The 17,779-nt window shown below is 40.0% G+C and overlaps 1 protein-coding gene across 9 annotated transcripts in view; it reads right to left on the reverse strand.

Moving 5' to 3' along the window:
• The window catches only part of LOC133235547 (peroxisome proliferator-activated receptor gamma), a 215,160-nt gene extending 203,880 nt beyond the window's left edge, over window positions 1-11,280 (reverse strand). For 2 of the 9 annotated variants that reach the window (XM_061397185.1, XM_061397184.1), the window contains exon 1: window positions 9,225-9,345. The gene's annotated coding sequence lies outside the window, so the exon portion shown is untranslated. The other 7 variants (XM_061397190.1, XM_061397186.1, XM_061397191.1 and 4 more) reach the window with 7 other exon arrangements.
• Window positions 11,281-17,779: the final 6,499 nt, after the last annotated feature.

Genomic DNA, 17,779 nt, shown 5'->3' on the forward strand with positions numbered 1-17,779 from the left:
TACATTGACCAAAGGACAGTCATTTGAAGTAAGATCTGGGTCTCCTTTTACTCAAACATTATATTCTAAATATTTAAAAATTCTAAATATGCTTTTAAAAGGTAAGTTGCTAACTTTATTTCCCAGGAGAAAAAAGTATTGTTGTTGTTTTTTAAATTTTAATGGGATAGTCTCAGTGAAATTTGTTTCACGTTTTTGTTAGGTGTAATTCATTTTTCTGATAAACAAGGTTATGAACTAAATTCACTTGGATAGCTAACCACTTAACTATATCCATTTTGAAATTACTATGAAATACATACTCCTTCTGCAAAGTGAATCAGCATTCTATTATTTGTATTTTCAAGAAAAGTTAACAGCTTATTAACAAAAGACACATCCTTACATCCTTTGCTAGTAAACTCTGTTGGTAAGAGAGAAATGAAATAATACAATAATTATATTATTCATAATGTCTGATACATACTATGTATGTACAACGTAAAATAATATAAGAGATTTAGGAAAAATATTCAAGGACACAGGTGTTCCCCTCCTTCACATCTAACTCATAGACAGCCACCCAGTTCCAGGCTGGCCTGGCAACGCTGCCTGGTCACAAGGCAGGGGTTAGACTATTGCCTGCTCTTAGTCATCATGTCTCCCACTAACACCCTCGTTAAATCTAGATAACAATACTCATGAATGTCAGGAGGGATATCCTTGTCTGTTTTGTTCACTGCTTTAAACTCCTTCTCTAAAACAGCTGTTGGCACAAAGTAGGAGCTCAATAGATTTTTGTTGGATAAATAAATCTTCACTAAAAAGGAGCTTCTCCTCTGTAGATTTGTTCTTGGGAGTGGGAGGGTCATCTCCAGGTTTGTGTTACCCACTGAGGTTTGGCTTGGGCTGTATTAAGGATTAAATCATCAGAAATAGTGGCGGGGAGGGGAAAGAAGAGAGAAATAGCTAATATCCCTGATATAAAGTTTCTAAAATAACGTTTAAAACTTTGTTTTCATTTAGATAAAGGCTATTCTAAAGGCATCAGTCTGATATAAAATTCTCAAAGGAAGTTCCAGAGAAAGTGACAAGAAAAATATAACCTGTAATCTGGGTCGAAGGCAAAACTATTTAATTTTCCCTTTGGGATTTTCTAGAGCAATGCAACAGAGAAAAGGAAGAAGTATTCAATTCAAAGGACATTGCTGTGTGTGTGTATCTGGATAGTATACACATACACATATATATTGCTGTGTGTGTCTGTCTTTTTCTGTGCTCACTCTGAGGTCTGACAAGATTTTGGGAAACCTCTACTCATCACAAATTATATCAAGGTCTCATAATAACCATTTGTAGTAGAAGTTTACCCTCTTGTGCTTCTGCATCAGCTATTTATGGTTACAAGTTCAGAATTCTATCAGAGTTAGAAGACAAACTATCCCGAGGTTATTTAATTTTAGGGGAAAAAAAACCCATAATAGATATACATAGGTTTTAGAAAAAGACTTAAAAGGGGATAGCTGGAAAGTAAAATAACTCTGGAAACTATTGTTTAAAATAGCTGTTGTTTGGTGGATGCTAAAGATCAGATAGAGCACAGGCCCAAAGAAATCAACAAAAGCAAACTGTATGTATGACTGAGAAAAACTAAGAGGCTGTTACAAAGATGGAGTATTTTTCCCCCCAGAGAGTAGTCCAGCAGAGGACAGAGAAGCCCAGTATGTGAGAGAAGACTAAGTGTGAAATAAAACTGGGTATAACAGAAAAGAATTCATGTCCTGTCTCACATTATCTTGAATGGCTTAAAAGCAATAAAACAGCTAGAGGGTTCTCAATGTTTAATTTACTCTTTGCTTGATCTTTACTGATCAGGGGCACAGACATACTAAAAAATAAAAGCAATAAATGTAGGCTTTTAAGTAGAGAAGTAATTTTATACTAATGGCTAAACTTTGGAAAAGAGAGAAAAACATAAAAACAAACAAAAAGCCTTCTGTATCTATTTTAAAATATAAAATACGTTTTTTTCGTAACTTTTTTATTGTCCCTTCATATGCACGTTTATATAAGGTTTCAATCAATGGTGCACATACATTCTTTATGTTACTTTTTAAAAAATATTTTTCAAGTTTGCTCTAGTTTTCCAATTTGTCACTGACAATTACATAACATTCCACCTACTAATTACATCATAATTTACTTAAGCATTCCGCTGCTGTTGAATAGTTATTTCCAAATATTGGTTCCTATAGCAATGCTTGTATGAAAGTCTTCGTGTGTGTGGCTTGTCCTATATCCTCCACCTCTTTGGAAAAAATCTCCAAAGTAGGGGTACAGCAGCAGATTGTGCAATATTTTGCCCAACTGCCTTTTTAGCAGGCGGAACTAAGTGATAATGACAACAGCTATACATAAAATAACCAGTTTCTTTAATTCCTGAATCATAAAATTTTAGGATTAAAAAAAAAATCTATCATCAACAATCATTAGGACTGGTACATTTTCCAAGATTATGAAACCGGAATTGAAGTTTACAAATCCTTTTCTTGTAAGTCTGTTTAATGTGGGTCCTCCATTAAAGGACCAGGGCCAGACCATCCTCAGATACTGTATAAAATCCAGTCTCTGAACTTACAGACTGGGGATTCTTGGCAACCATGCTTAAAGGTAAGGGGAAATCAGCGATTCTCCGACGAAGCAGATAGCCGGCTAGCCTCTACAGACTCGAGCTTATCCAAAACAAGACTGAGTCTCTCTAATAAAATGTCAAACCAACAGAGCCAACTGACAGGATGGTCTCAAGAGCTTCTATCACTACCTACAGAGTTAATACATCAAGAGACTTAACTATAGGCAAGAGGGAGAACAATCCGGACTGCCTGCGCTGCACACTGGGCTCCAGGCTCTCAGATGGGACACGGGGCTCAGCAGCAGTGAGAGGTTCTCACACACTACACGAGAGAATCCCCTGCAGGGCTTGTTGAAAGACAGATTATCAGGCCTTATCCCTAGAGTTTCTGATTCAGTAGGTCTGGGGTGGGGCCTGAGAATTTACATTTCCACCAAGTTCCCAGACACTGCTGCTGCTCCAAGGACCACTCTTTATTATAGACTATTTCGTGATTCTTTTAAAATGTATTAAGTACCTAGAGAGTACTGTTCTATGTGCTGGAGACAGAAAGATGAGTAAAACCAGTCAGTCCTGCTTCAAGAAATTAATAATCTATGTTTTTGTAGACATTGTACTGCTCTCGTGCTGAAAGTCAACAAACTGGGACCTTGTTGAAAACCAAGTTTAAAAGTATATTGCTTTTAAATAAAACTAGGGTATTTCTAATTAGTTCCAAATGCTTTAGGAAAACATGTAGTAATCCTACACTGGCAAAGGCCTGGGTGTTTTCTTCACTCTTCTGAATTTTCTGAACATATGCAAATAATTTGCTACAGTATCTTCTTCATTTATATATATATATATATATATACACACCATTCATGTTTGTTCTCTTTCATAACTTCATCCACCACATAAAAAAGAGAAAGATTTTATATAAGTACTTGTCCATACACAATCAAAACCTTGTTTACAAAATCCAGGTAATTACCAACTGACAGAAAAAAACAACAGTAAGTACGGTAGGACTTAGGGATTCTCTGATTTAGATTTAGACTTCAGCAACACTGTGGAAAAGTGAATGACACAACCATGCAATATGCTTACTTATACCCATGACGGTGGCCTGTACTTAACTGTTAAACACTGCCTATCAGCTGATTCACAGAATTAATGAACTTGCTTTTCAGGTGGCTACTAAGCTTCTATTTCCATCAGATACACATTGATTTCCTGTAAGTATTTTTGGCAAAAAACATAAAAGGAAAAATAAAGTATGTATAAAATGTTATGACCTGAGGATCTGCCAAAGTCTTAAGCATTATTTATACATCTTTGGCATATTTTTTTATGATGTGATTGAGAGATTCCTCTCATTTCAATCTGTTAGAAAGCTACTTTATAAGTTTGGAAGAACTAACTCAAGAAGGGACTAGATAATTCGTCTAATGTCACAGAGAGAGGAAGACATGGTCAGAAGTAATAGTCATATATCTAATTATACTAGCCAACTACCAACTCCTACAGCCTTAAATTTGATAAGTTTCTTAAACTGACGTTTAGGAATGACGATTTGTTTTTTCTGAAGGAAAAAATGGTTCAAGGAAGAATTACAACACATGTTGATTTTGGTTTTTAGGCCAGGCCGTGCAGCTTGTGGGATTTTAGTTCCCCATCCAGGGACTGAACCCAGCCTCTGGCAATGAGAACGCAGAGTCCTAACCACTGAACCGCCAGGGAATTCCCCTGTGTTGATTTTTAAGAGAAAAAAATATGCCTGTGTGGGAGAATATATCCTTTTGTGTCACTACTATCTCAAGTAACTATTTTCAAATTTGGTTTCATAAAGGCTGGTTTATGGAGAACTGGGGACAGGACTCGCTTTAATTTTATTCTGCCTTCTCCTGATCCCCTCTTTACATTTCAAGAGTGTTTATTATTCCTTAAAAGCTTTGCTTGCAGGTAGCAAGCAAACCAGGAAACTAAACTCTCAAATTTTTGCTGATGATGTCTTAAGGAATATTGGCATTTTGAAGGCAGACTCCAAACTTTCAAAGGACACAGACAGCGGAGGCGAAATGATGGTCAGTGGAATGGGGTCAAGGTGAAGGAGTTCTTTCCAGCATCTCACTGCTGAACGAGGCAGTCTTCACCATACAGGAGTAGTTATTCCTTAAACACACAGGATAATAATATCCCCTCTCCATTCACTTGCTAGGGCTCTCTCCTGAAGCAACCCAGAGCTCCTGAGACAGAGACAGTGCCAAGCAGCAACTTTAGAATTCAAAGCTGTCCTAAAAGTTTCTGATGTCACCAAGGCACAGGGTAAATTCTTAGAAACCAACCCCTTCCATTCAGGTCTCTGTACGATTACTGTGCAACCCGCTGAGTGTGGGAAGTGAGTGCACACAGATCTCTTACACTCCCACTCAGGGTATTTCCCTAGTTTTCTCTCTCCCTTCTAGCTACCTTCTCCTTATCTACGGTAATCTGTGCAGACTTCACACCCCGGCTCTATGCTAATCTGAACTCTTCCCAGAAGGTCAGGAAATGTGTCTCAAAGGGTCTTATCCACATATTACAATTCTAGATGAATCCACGAATTGAAATGCTTCTTAAAAAAAAAATCAGTTAAAACCAGCAATGAATTTATTTTCTAAAAAAAAAACAAAAACAAAACCCACTGAAGTGAAATAAAAACTGTTTCTTAAGACACTGAATCAAATTGAACTAAACTTATAGGATCGAGTGTAAATCCTCCCTTATGGTTTTAAATCTCCATTGTAAATGATTCATGGTGCATGAACTGATGACTTCACTTCTTTCCTTTATGTCTGAAAAATCGCAATACAGAAAGGAAACCTATCCCAAAAAAGATTTTCAAGTTGAGAATGGCCTGGTCACTGGAATAGCTGAAGTAAAGTGTAGCCATGGCTCTGAGAAAGCCAGAGAAGACCCATGAAGAGAATGGAAATGAGGGCTGCTCCCCACTCCCCAGCTGCAAAGGGGGAACACCCATCTACAGGCATGACCCAACACTTCTTTGTCCTCTGCCTCCTCATACTTTTACTGAGGTCCCCAGTTGGCCTCTGTAGGTGAACTGGGAACAGAGTGGGGTTCGAGCTGGGAGTCAAGGCCCTTACTTTCTTGCATAGGAGACAGTTCACAAAAGAATGGATTTTTAAACAATCCATAAGAAGAATTTAAAATTTATTATCTGGACAATTCACCCTTAATTACAGGCTTTTCCAATGAGTCCCTACTAGTAAACTGGTGGGTTCCTAGGAGGCATGTTCACTTTTCAAGTCGCTAAAAGCCTATGTTTTGGGATACAGCTTCTTAGAAGGAGCCCCACGTTTTATGACAAGCACGGTCCCTATTTATTCTTTAAGCTGCGACACTAAAATGTCTTTTGATCTGAAGGATCATAGGCCTCAGTATAAAACAAACACACAGTAAGCATTCACAGTATATGCCATAAAAATATGTAAAGACTAGAACTTCATCAAATGAAAGCACAGCTTGCACCTTCTAAATGCGTGAAGACGCAAAAATGGACACGAAAGACTACATACTGTGTCTACACAGGACTCACAGAGATATTATCAACAGGACAAAAATAATTCTAGGCTGATTTTTGTCCAAAGTCACCAGAGAATAGGAGATACAGTTTTAAACTGAATAATGATGAAATATCTCATTTCAGAAACATCTGATAAATTGATCACCACATGGCAAGCATTATCTTCTGTTCATTGTTAACAAGAATCTCAAAATTACTAGGGTGAACTATTAATATTTGTAAAAGAATTAGCTCAATTAAATTCAGGGACAAGGTCATATCATTTAAGATACACAGATTTGTTGATAAAGTCTTAAAATCATACAAAAAAAGAGAGCACGGAACAATAATACCAATACTTTTCCCATTTACACTGATAAGGAAACGGAGAGTTAGAAAGGATAAATTACTTGCCTCAGTATAATAATTAAAATAGTTAAAAATGTAAACATTCACAGTCTGAGTTAAACATTTGTTATTAAAACATAGGTGTGCATTGACTGTTGAAGAAAAATACTACTAATAATAAACCTGTTTTTTAAAATAAAAAATAATTTAAGTATACACTATCATCGGTGATAGTTGTCTTCACATCTCCAAAAGTTTCCCCCCAAATACAGTCTATTTTATTTGAGCTGATTTCCTTTCAAAAACCTACAGTATTTTAGGTAAATAAAAATTAGAATGAGTTCAAAAGATATGCAATAAAACTCCCCCAAATCTACATCTTGTTGTGATAAAATACAAATAGTAAATGGCAAAGCCGGGGAGGATTAAAAATAGTCTTCAATTTAAAATTTTCATCTAGAACGCTATGACACTAACTAAAGTTTGATACACTGGGGCTATCTATGCTTGCAAGGTGGTTATTTACAGATCTTATTCTATTTTTGTGGAGTCAAATTAGATCAGTTTCAAGGCATTAAGCTTTTTAAATCACTGCCCTTTTTGTTGCTTTTAGGCCTTAAGAGAGAAAGCAACAGCTCAAGAGGTCAAGAGCAGTACAGAGATCTGCTAGGAAAAATAAAAGCAAGGTAGAAATTCAGTTTAATAATTTTGAAGGTGGTGGGGGACACATGTTTGTATCCATAGGCCAGTAACTTTTATCGTTTTCTTGATTAGGATTTTTAAAAAATTCTCTACAGCTGATATTTATTTTTAGTGGAACCCAAAACTTCTTTCAGTATACTTGCCACATTTTATGACATTATTATATTTCCAAGTTCAAGTGATAGTGAATTCAGCAGAACATCCACAAATTAGAATGACCAACATTTTCTGCCCTGCTCATTGGTCATATACAAATCCTATGAAAGAAGCAAAAGTAACAGACCAGGATATATAAAACATTTGTAAAGTATTATTTTAATACTGTTTTCATGAAACTCTCCCGACAGTAAAACACCATTTCACAATTTGAAAACTAAACGAAATGTATTATTAAGACTTGTGTGCGTTTCCATGACTGTGCCATTCATACAACTGTCGAATACATAATTATCTTATTTAAACAAATGATTTTTTTTTACTGATTAAGAGCAATTAGCTATGATCAGTAATGTATGTTCCTAAAGTCATGCTTTTTTCCTGTATAAATTTTCATATACAGGGATAATACAGTTTTAATGTCATAGAGATGTTATAATTAATACTGTGATTGTTTAAAGTCCTATGTTAAGTCTTTAAAATGTCGTTCTGAAAAATATACGAAGAAATGAAGAGTAAGGAAACAGTCCCCTCAAAGAAAATAGCAATATTTATTTAAAATGCCAACTGCAAAAATATGGTCAAGGTATTTTAAGTTTAATAAAGAATATGATGCAGGTGGATATTTTAGTTTTAATTTAAAAATAAATTATATTCTTTTAAATTTAAAAGCATGAAAAAAACAGTGCCTAAAAAACTTAGCCTGGAAATCTCCAAACCTTTATACCTCACTGATGCCACGTTTTTTACAGTAGTTATCATAAAAGCAAGAGATAAACTTTTAAACGTGAAAAAGAATTTTGATTTAAAAATTAAATCACCAGTTTCTACCCCCTTTCCAGTGATTTGCAAGAAATTGAGCGGTGGGTCATTAATTGATCCTAAGATCTTTAAATTTAAGATCTAATTATCAGCAAGTGAAGTATCACATATCATTATAATTTAAATAAAGGATAATGACAAGAAGTACACAGTAAGACTAAAATGGATGATTTTGTAACAATCCTCACTTTTTGGCTAAGGGCATTCATTTAAGCGTTTTGTATATCAGAGAATACTAGGGTGCCTATTAACTTCATAGACTGAATCCGATTGAAAATAGGCAACATAAAAACTGTTTTCAAATTTGAAAAAGATCTTTTGAAGTATCACCCCGAAAGCTGACTGGTGGCATCTCTGTTTTCTACAGACCTTTCATAGGAGTGGAAAGAACTTCTTTAAGAAAGAAGCTTCAGTGAACATCTACATTGCTCTCTATTCCAGAAGGGTTTTGTAAAAATCATCTAGACGATCATGAGGTCCTGTTTTCAGTCAGCGATTGATCCCTTAACTATGAACGGGAAGACTGCCACCAAACACCTGGGGTATGTCCAAGGTTTGCCCAGCGCCTTCTAAAGAGTGTTAGTCATTGCTCTCTCAATATCTCTAACTACAATTTGTTTCATGAATGATAAAAACAGTTGACATGAAAATAGTGTACTTCAAAACCAAGTTTCTCCAGCAACAGGTTTCAGACAACTCAGTTAATCATCGTGTCTGGTTTTGTTTTCAGACAATGATCTATACAAATCAATCTTACATGTTAACCTCAATCTTGAAAAGAAAAAAACTTTAGTTTTTCTTCATGACAGACTGCTATGTTCTTTTAAGCTTTCTCTCCTCAAATAATTGACACAATTTCCCCAACCATTACTCTCAGACCCAAGTGAATGAAATTCTCGCGGTAAAACAAGAGCACGACCAAATAATAACAACAGAATAATCATCACCTCGAGCCTCACGAGCAGCGTCCTGCAAATTTTGGACACGCATCACCAACAGAGTGATTTCAACAGAGTGCAATTACAGAGTAAGCCGACTCACCTAAGCAAGGGGACTTAAGAATTTACAGACGCAGGCTTCTGATCACCGGCGGAGGTAAAGGCCCCTTCTTTACCTAACCACTGACCTTATATAAAAGCCGCAGATAGGTTACTCCCAGTTTCAGCCTCCTTACCTTAGGCTCCTCCCCTAACACCGAGGCAGATAGTACCACAGATACACACCCACTTTCCGCCCCCTGCACGCAGGAACTAGAGATTTCGGTGAAGCCAGCCCTGCGTCCACCTTCCCCCGTCAGGGCTCGGCAGGGCGGGAGTCGAGCCCGGCACGTGGAAGAGCCACCGCACCGTCCGGCCACCTTCCCGACCGCAGAGCGGGTGGGAAGGGCCCGCGCTCTCCATACGCTGCCCCCCGGGAGTCAGGGAGCCCCGCGTCCCGGGCTACTCCGCTCGGTTCACGGCCAGCCCGGTGCGTGAGGGCACCGAGGCTGAGGGAGCGCACCACCCCGTCCCCTCGCGCTCCGCCCGCCCCCAAAGTGCGCCCCAGGCTTAACTGTCACCGCGACCCCACAGTGGTCAGTCTGGGCGCCGGAGACGGAGCCAGACCCCCGGGGCCGCGGGACGCGCCCGCACGGGATCCCGCGCAGGGGGGTCTGGGGTACCCCGGGCAGCGGCTCCCAGACCACTCCCTCCCTGGTCCCAGGCACCCCGCGGCGCGCCGCTGAGGGCTCGCAGACCCGCGCGCTCTCGAACCCTGGACAGGCGCGCGGGGCGCACGGGCTCGCGCTTCTGGTCGGACCGCAGCTCTCCCCCGCGCGCGTCGCCCGCGGCCCGTGCCCTCCGCCGCCCGGACGTCTCCTCAGGGCGCGACCCTCGGCCGGGACGGGACCTGTCAGCCCGGGTGCCGCCGGTCCACGACCCCTGCCACCCCCGGGGCCCCCTCAGCCCGAGACCCCATCGGCCCCACCCCGAACTCTTCTCAGCCCGGGTCCCCGTGCCCGCCCCCGAGCGCAGCGGGGCAGCCCGGCTCTGACCTGCGCCGGTGGCCTGGCGGCCCGCTCCGGTGTCCAGGCGGCCAACCCGAGCGCCCCAGGCGGCGGTGGCTCGGGCGCGGGCTCCCGAGTGCGGTCGGCCCCGCCCGCAGCGGCTGGGGCGGGGGCAGGGGCGCGGGGCGAGGGGAGGGGCGCGGCCGCGGCGCCGCCGCCCGGCGCACAGTAGGGCCCCCCGCGCGCCGCGCCCACCGTCTAGCGGGCGAACCTACTCTGCGCCCGGCCCCGCCTGTTCCTCGCTACCGCCGCTGGGCGGCGGCCCCGAAATGGTCCCGTTTTTCCTGACGAGGGACCGGCTGGAGCCCGGGAGGATGCCCGCGGTCACGTCGGGGAGATCCGACGAGGTGTGGGGCTCCCTAGCCGCCCCCTCTCCCGGCCCGCGGTTCTCGCCTTCGCACGGTGGTCTGCGGGTGTTTTTGTTGTTTCCCCTCAAGTTATTTTCAGTAACATCCTTTTAAGTCAAAATTTTAAAAAGGAAGAAAGAAAGAATGAGAACGTACTAAGAATCACCTGTTTTTTTTTAAATCCCCTACCCAATGACGCTGCACACTTTCAGCTCCCCGCCAAGCCACCCCCACCCCCACCCCCACCCCCACCCCACTCAACCCTTTCGCATTTCGTATTTCCCGCTGGTATTCATGGTTCACTTAAAGTGACAAAGTTTAATTGTAAAAATTTAAAGTATTCCTTAAACTCATTGACAGAATTTTTGAAATTCTTTCAGCAGTTTCTGACGCCGAGGGAGCCGGACACGTGGTGTGTGTGGGTGGGGGGTGCGAGTGGGGCGGGGCCTGGGACTCAGGTTGGGAGAGTGAGGTGCAGTTCGGGTTCCGGCTGCCTCGTGCATGGACCGGGTGGACTCTGGGCACCTTCGTTTCCTGCCCCTCCCGTGAACCTGTCCAAAGCGGGGCTGAGAGATGGCCAACTAGAAAGCCTCTGGTCTTCTGGACTGAGGCCTTACTTACCTTGTCTGTTTCTGATCCTATTTGCTGAAAAGCACACCCTGTACCGAGTCTGGCAGTCCTTGGGGAGCGAATAGAGCCTGTGATTTCAAGAAGCGTTATCAATGACTTGCCCACGATGCTCTCCACCCCCTTAGCGTCTTAATTTGGCCGCTTCATTTTCCTCTAGGGAAGCTGGTCCTCGTTTGCAGTTACAAGTAAAATATCGTGAGGATGTTTATCATCTTGGAGAACGTTCAGAGTTTAATTCAACAAATCCATGTCCTCTGCCTGGCCCATAAAATAGGAAGTTGAAGAATCATAGCTCTAGAGGGACTTAAAAGAAGACCATCACCGAAAAACCCTACTTCCTTGCCTGCCAGGTAGGTAGACAGCTTGACACTGGCTCAGCATTCTCTGCTCGGGCATCGAAGTGCTGCGTGCGTCCCTCTTCTTGATCACTCCAGACTGCCAGTCTGCTTAAAAAAAAAAAAAAAAAGCTGAAATATAATTAGTAGAATCTGACATTTAAATAATCTAATTTAAATGTACAACCCAATGATTTTTAGTTTATTGACAGAGTTTTCCCCCACTTGTGAAATAATGGACATATATCACTATATAAGTTTAAAGTGTACAGCATGATGGCTTGATTTATGGTATGTTGTGAAATGATTACAATGGGTTTAGGTAACATTCATATAGAGACAATAAAAACAGAAGAAAATGTTTCTCCTTGTGATGAGAACTCTTAGGTTTTAAACTCTTAATAACTTCCTTAGTATCATGCAGCAATGCTAACTATAGTCATCATGTTGTGTATTACATCTCTAGTACTAAATTATTTTTCTTCCAGTCTTACTGAGATATAATTGACATACAGCACTGTATGTCAGGGTATATAGCATAATGATTTGACTTACATGCATCATGAGATGATCATCACATTATAAGTTTAGTGAATATCCATCATCTCTACTAGACTTAAATTATTTTATAACTGAAAATTTGTACCTTTTGACTATCCTTTAATTCCTCCCCTCCCACATCTGGTAGCCACAGATTTATAGGTTTAATTCTTTTAGGTCTGTGATGTAATTTTGAGTGAGATTTTTTGTATGGTGTGAGGTAGGACCAATCTGCTTTTGGTGGAGAAATACTCATAATTAAACAATATTGACTGAATGGAATTCCATCATAGTAAGCTTTCCCCAGCTACAAGGGCTTATTCCAAATACTGAGGCTTGGTCCTAGGGCACTTGTTTTAAGCTCCCTGGTGGCCCTTTGGTAAAGAGTCTGCCTGCAATGCAGGAGAACCGGGTTCCATCCCTGGTTGGAGAAGATCCCCTGGAGAAGGAAATGGCAATCCATTCCAGTATTCTTGCCTGAAGAATCTCATGGACAGAGTATCCTAGTGGGCTGCAGTCCATGGTGTCGCAAGAGTTGGACACAACTTAGTGATTAAACCTACCTACCTACCTAAGCTCATAACTGGTGCAACATGTTTTATAGTTGATCTGAATACTTTCTAAATTTCCTTCCAGATTTTTTTAAGTGATTTTTTTTACTATATATAAAATAGTTTAACAACAAGGACCTACTGTATAGCACAGGGAACTATACTCCATATCTTAAGCCTATAATGTAAAAGAATCTGAGAAAGAAGATATAAATGTATAACCGAGTCACTTTGCTATATACTTGAAATTTTCAACACAACATCGTCAATTAACTATACTTCAATGAAAAATGTAATTTTAAAAAAGTGACCTATACTTAGTGAAGCCTAAAAATGTAAGAAGTTAAGCAATAGAAAGAGAAATAGCATAAGTCTGTTTTTTAAACTACTGGTCTTGATTTATTAGTGGATTATGAAATCAGTGTGTCATAGCCAAACTTTTTATAAGTCAAATAATACAGAACAAAATAGAAACTATCAGCATTCTCTCCTAGATTAAAGTGTTGCTTCATTGTATTATGTGTGTGTGTTTGTGTGTACCAACAGTTGATGTAAAATTTGTTTTCTTACTGTGTTTGGGGCTACATTTTCAAAACTTGGACAGACAATGTATAAACTATAGTTGCAGAATTCTTTCATCCCATAGACATTTACTGAGTGCTTATTTTGCGCCCGGTCCTCTGCTAAATTCTGGGGATAATATGATACATAACACGTGGTCTCTGCCCTGCAGCAGTGCACACATGCAGTTCTATCCACATGTAATTTCTAGAAATGAAAGACTGTGCCTTGGTTCACTCTCCCCAGCTACAAGGGCTTATTCCAAATACTGACGTTTGGTCCTAGGGCACTTGTTTTATTTTTTATTTTTTTGCAGTTAATGCTTAGTTGTTTATCTCACTTGAGATTTGCAGGCATATTTGCTTTTCTTCTAACTAGGGGAACTTTGTTCCCAGGTTCATAATTACATACTATGTTTATTGTATTGGGAAGGAAGTACAGGTCTAGTCATGGGAGTTGGCCTTAACTGAATCGATTTCCAGTTTATTCCAACTATACTTAAACTACCCCTACCGACGGGCCTCAGCTTTTTTGTTTTGTTTTGTTTTTCCTCAGTCCTCAGATATTTTTAAATACTGGTATATTATTTTTGAAATCATGACAAAATGTTATTTTCTAGGCATTTAGCAAAACAGTGTTGGCATCAGTAGCGAATGACATTTAACCATGTTGCAGACCGAAGTTAGGAAAATGAATATGCTGCATTTCTGGTTGTCCAGTGTGGGAGGAGGGTCACTTCTTTACAGCAGCTGTGTGCTGTCATGTCCCTGACATTTGTTCCTCCTCTATCTGCAATACCATTTCTCAGTCTCTAGACACCGTAAATTCCCAGGAGATTTATAAGATCTTAATTTAAAATTTTAAAAAAATTATAACCAGTTCAACATGTTGGGCAAGTTAAACACACACACACACCTACTTTGTGAATGACTGTTGTGTTTCTACACGTGATTTTTAAATCTAGTTATGAAATTTTACCTGCAAGCTCTCTCTTTCTCTTGCTATTCTGTCTTCTCTTATCTTGCCTCTCGCCAAATGACTTGCTCCTTTTTATAAGGTCTTAAGCACCATAGCCAGGCTTGCAATCCATTTCTTCTGATTTTCAATTGCCTGATCCTTTCACTATAACATCTCTGCTTAATTCACATTCTATTTCTGTTTGGAGTGATTGCCTATAAATAAAAAAGAATTTTGCAAGAATATTTTAATAAATGCTTGATTATATGTAAATTATTAGGTTACAGTATAATACAGCTATTGGTTCAAAATTTTAAAAATGGAAAATATACACAGCTTTGTATTTTATTTTCTCTTAATACCCCAATTTACAGCTTTCTTTTAGATAATTTGAAGAGATTGAAACAGACATCATTTTAAGGCCATTTCTTTGATGACTCCTAGTTTTGAAAATGTTCTCTCTCTCATAATTTGTAATAATAATATTTAATTCCAAGGAAATCCCGTTTGGTAGTTTCACTAGTTTTGAGTTAGACTATGTAAATGTTAAAGTTTTAATTGTTTAAAACATCTTTTAAACGTTCAAAAAATACTTTTGCTACCCAGAGAATAATCAAAAAGAGGTTTGCCCTGCTTTCTCAGTTTTTCTTCATTCCTCCCCTCTCCCCAGGAATTGATGTATTTTGCCTTTCAGATTGCCCTGTAAATATCAAGAGGTAGGAAGTAGTCAGCTATTCAGAAGAAGAGAATGCCAAGCAGGGTTTTCAGTTCAGGAGAACTGTTCTACCTTCTATCTGTCTTTTCGTTTCAAGAGTTTCGTTTTCACGAAGTAATGGTAGAATGGAAAGAGCCCTTACCTTTATCTCTGCTCACTGTGACCTAGAGCAAGAGACCCACCCTCTCAGGCTTAGTTTTCTCATCTAGAAAATGGAAATATATTCTCATAATCTCATCAGTGACATAATTGAGAAAATATCAAGTCAGGCTCCTAGTAGGAACTCAGTGAATGCGGCTTATCAACTAGGTGAAAGCAATTAGACTGCTTTTTTTTTTTTTCTGATAGTCACTTGCATTAACACACAGTTTGGATGCTAAACGAGGATTTTTTCATATACACATTCATCTTTAGTCATCAGCCTACATGGATACTCTACTATCTTGCATGTAAAAAAATCACTAGCCAAAATAAGTAGATTTTGAAATACCTATGAATCCCAGATATCTGTATAAGAATGGTTTTCTCAGGACATGCATGGAACTTACAGGTCCTAGGCTTTGTCACATAAAACAAAAAGCAAAACAAAATAAAAAACCCTTTTTATGATGGAAAACATTAGACAAGTATAGAAGTAGGCAGAATAGTGTATGAATCCCCCTTGTACCCATAACCTGGTTTCATTCTATGGCTAATCCTGTTCCGTCTTACCCGCCTCCCTCTTCTGTACCATTCTAAAACCCCCAAAGGAACTTCATCATTTAAAAGTTGGTTCAAACAGTTAGCTCTGGTAGATTTTCAATTTATCAGAAAAATTTCTCTGCTAATATTTTCACAACTCTTCATGTCCATCATGGGCGTGTTGCAAAACGGGCTCACAGCTCAGAGGGCTGCCATCTGCTTACTCTGGAGTTTTGGGACCTGAGGACATAAATGCTGTGTCCAGGCTGAGAAATGGGCAAGGAGCTTGGACTTGGGAAAAGACAGTTACGGTATTTCAGTTGCTAACAACAGAACCACCAGAACAAAAAAAAACATAAACAAAATCCCAGCACTTGTGTGTCTGTGATGTATCTGTCTTCCCTTACTAAGATGTAAGCACTTTGACAACAGAAGCCATGGTTTATTGATTTTTTTAAGCCCAGGACCTGTTGCCCTACACGGCTTGAAACCAAATAAGTGGGCCATCAGTGTTTGTTGAATGATTGATTGCTGAGTGTTTAACTTGCAAACCTAAGCCTACTATTAAGCAAATAATTCAAATGTCTCTTTGTCAAGAGATCCTCCATCACTATGGTTCTTTATTCTAACAGTTTTATTTTTCTTTCTACATGTATCACTACCCGAAATTATATTTTTAACATTTATTTATTGTTTGTTTTCCCACTCTGGAACATGAACCCCATGAAAGCAGCAATTTCTTTTTTTAGAGACTATTATTTTAGAGCAGCCTCAAGTTCACAGCAAAATTAAGACAAAGGTACAGAGATTTCCCATACAGCCCCTAAGGCTGTGTTTTTTTTTATTTGCTATTGTAACCTTGGCTTATGGTATGCCTAACATATGGTAAATCTTTTTATTATTGAAAAAATAGTAACGCCATAAATTCAGTCACCTTTAGAGGCCGTATTTTCATCATTCATGTCTACAAAGTTGAGGGATATCATTTACGTAAATGATATCCCTCAGGATATCTCAGGCTCAACTATTTAACTGACTTACCTAGGTAGCCACAAGCCTTTCTGTCTTTATGAACATAATTTTAATTTGAATATTTGGACCCCTGTGCCAACTTTGCTGTTGATCCAAAGAGCTGCTGCTACTGATACACAGTATCAGACTGAGGATGGGAAGTTGGAACCAAAGCCTGAGGAGCGAGGCTTCTGGTTACCGTGAGTTCAGCGACTCTTTCCACGGTGACAGTCCTGTCACATAATTTCCCTTATCCCTTTTTACAGAAGAGGTTTTCAGGCACACAGGGGCCTATTTCTGAAATGCCTTAAGGTATAAAGGTGTGAACTAAGCTAGCAGTAGACTTCTTGCTGCCCTGGCCATCCCCACAACTTTCTCTCCAGTCCTGGCACTGATACCTACAAGGAGCGCTTTTCACGCATCTGAGACAGGAAACATGGACCCACTTTCTGGAGATGACACTTAGGCCTGTCCTACACTTGTGTTTTGCATTTTTACTGCCTTTTAAATGAGTAACTGGTAGATTGATCATGAATCGCCTTTATATGTTTAGGAACTTTTGTACACTAGTGGGGACGGATAGGGAGGGCGTTGGGAGATGTGTATGCTTTACAGTAGGTAATACTTTGTTAAAACTCAGCATTCAGAAAACTAAAATCACGGCATCTGGTCCCATCACTTCATAGCAAATAGATGTGGAAACAGTGACATACTTTATTTTGGGGGGCTCCAAAATCACTGCAGATGGTGACTGCAGCCAGAAATTAAAAGACGCTTACTCCTTGGAAGGAAAGTTATGACCAACCTAGACAGCATATTAAAAAGCAGAGACATGACTTTGCCAACAAAGGTCCGTCTAGTCAAGGCTATCGTTTTTCCAGTGGTCATGTGTGGATGTGAGCGTTGGACTGTGAAGAAAGCTGAGCGCTGAAGAATTGATGCTTTTGAACTCTGGTATTGGAGAAGACTCTTGAGAGTCCCTTGGACTGCAAGAAGATCCAACCAGTCCATCCTAAAGGAAATCAGTCCTGAATATTCATTGGAAGGACTGATGCTGAACCTGAAACTCCAGTACTTTGGCCTGATGCGAAGAACTGACTCATTTGAAAAGACCCTGATGCTGGGAAATATTGAAGGCAGGAGGAGAAGGGGATGACAGAGGATGAGATGGTTTGATGGCATCACCGACTCAATGGACATGAGTTTGAGTGAACTCCGGGAGTT

This window comes from Bos javanicus, chromosome 22 (assembly GCF_032452875.1).
Source record: "Bos javanicus breed banteng chromosome 22, ARS-OSU_banteng_1.0, whole genome shotgun sequence".
NCBI classification, from domain to species: domain Eukaryota; kingdom Metazoa; phylum Chordata; class Mammalia; order Artiodactyla; family Bovidae; genus Bos; species Bos javanicus.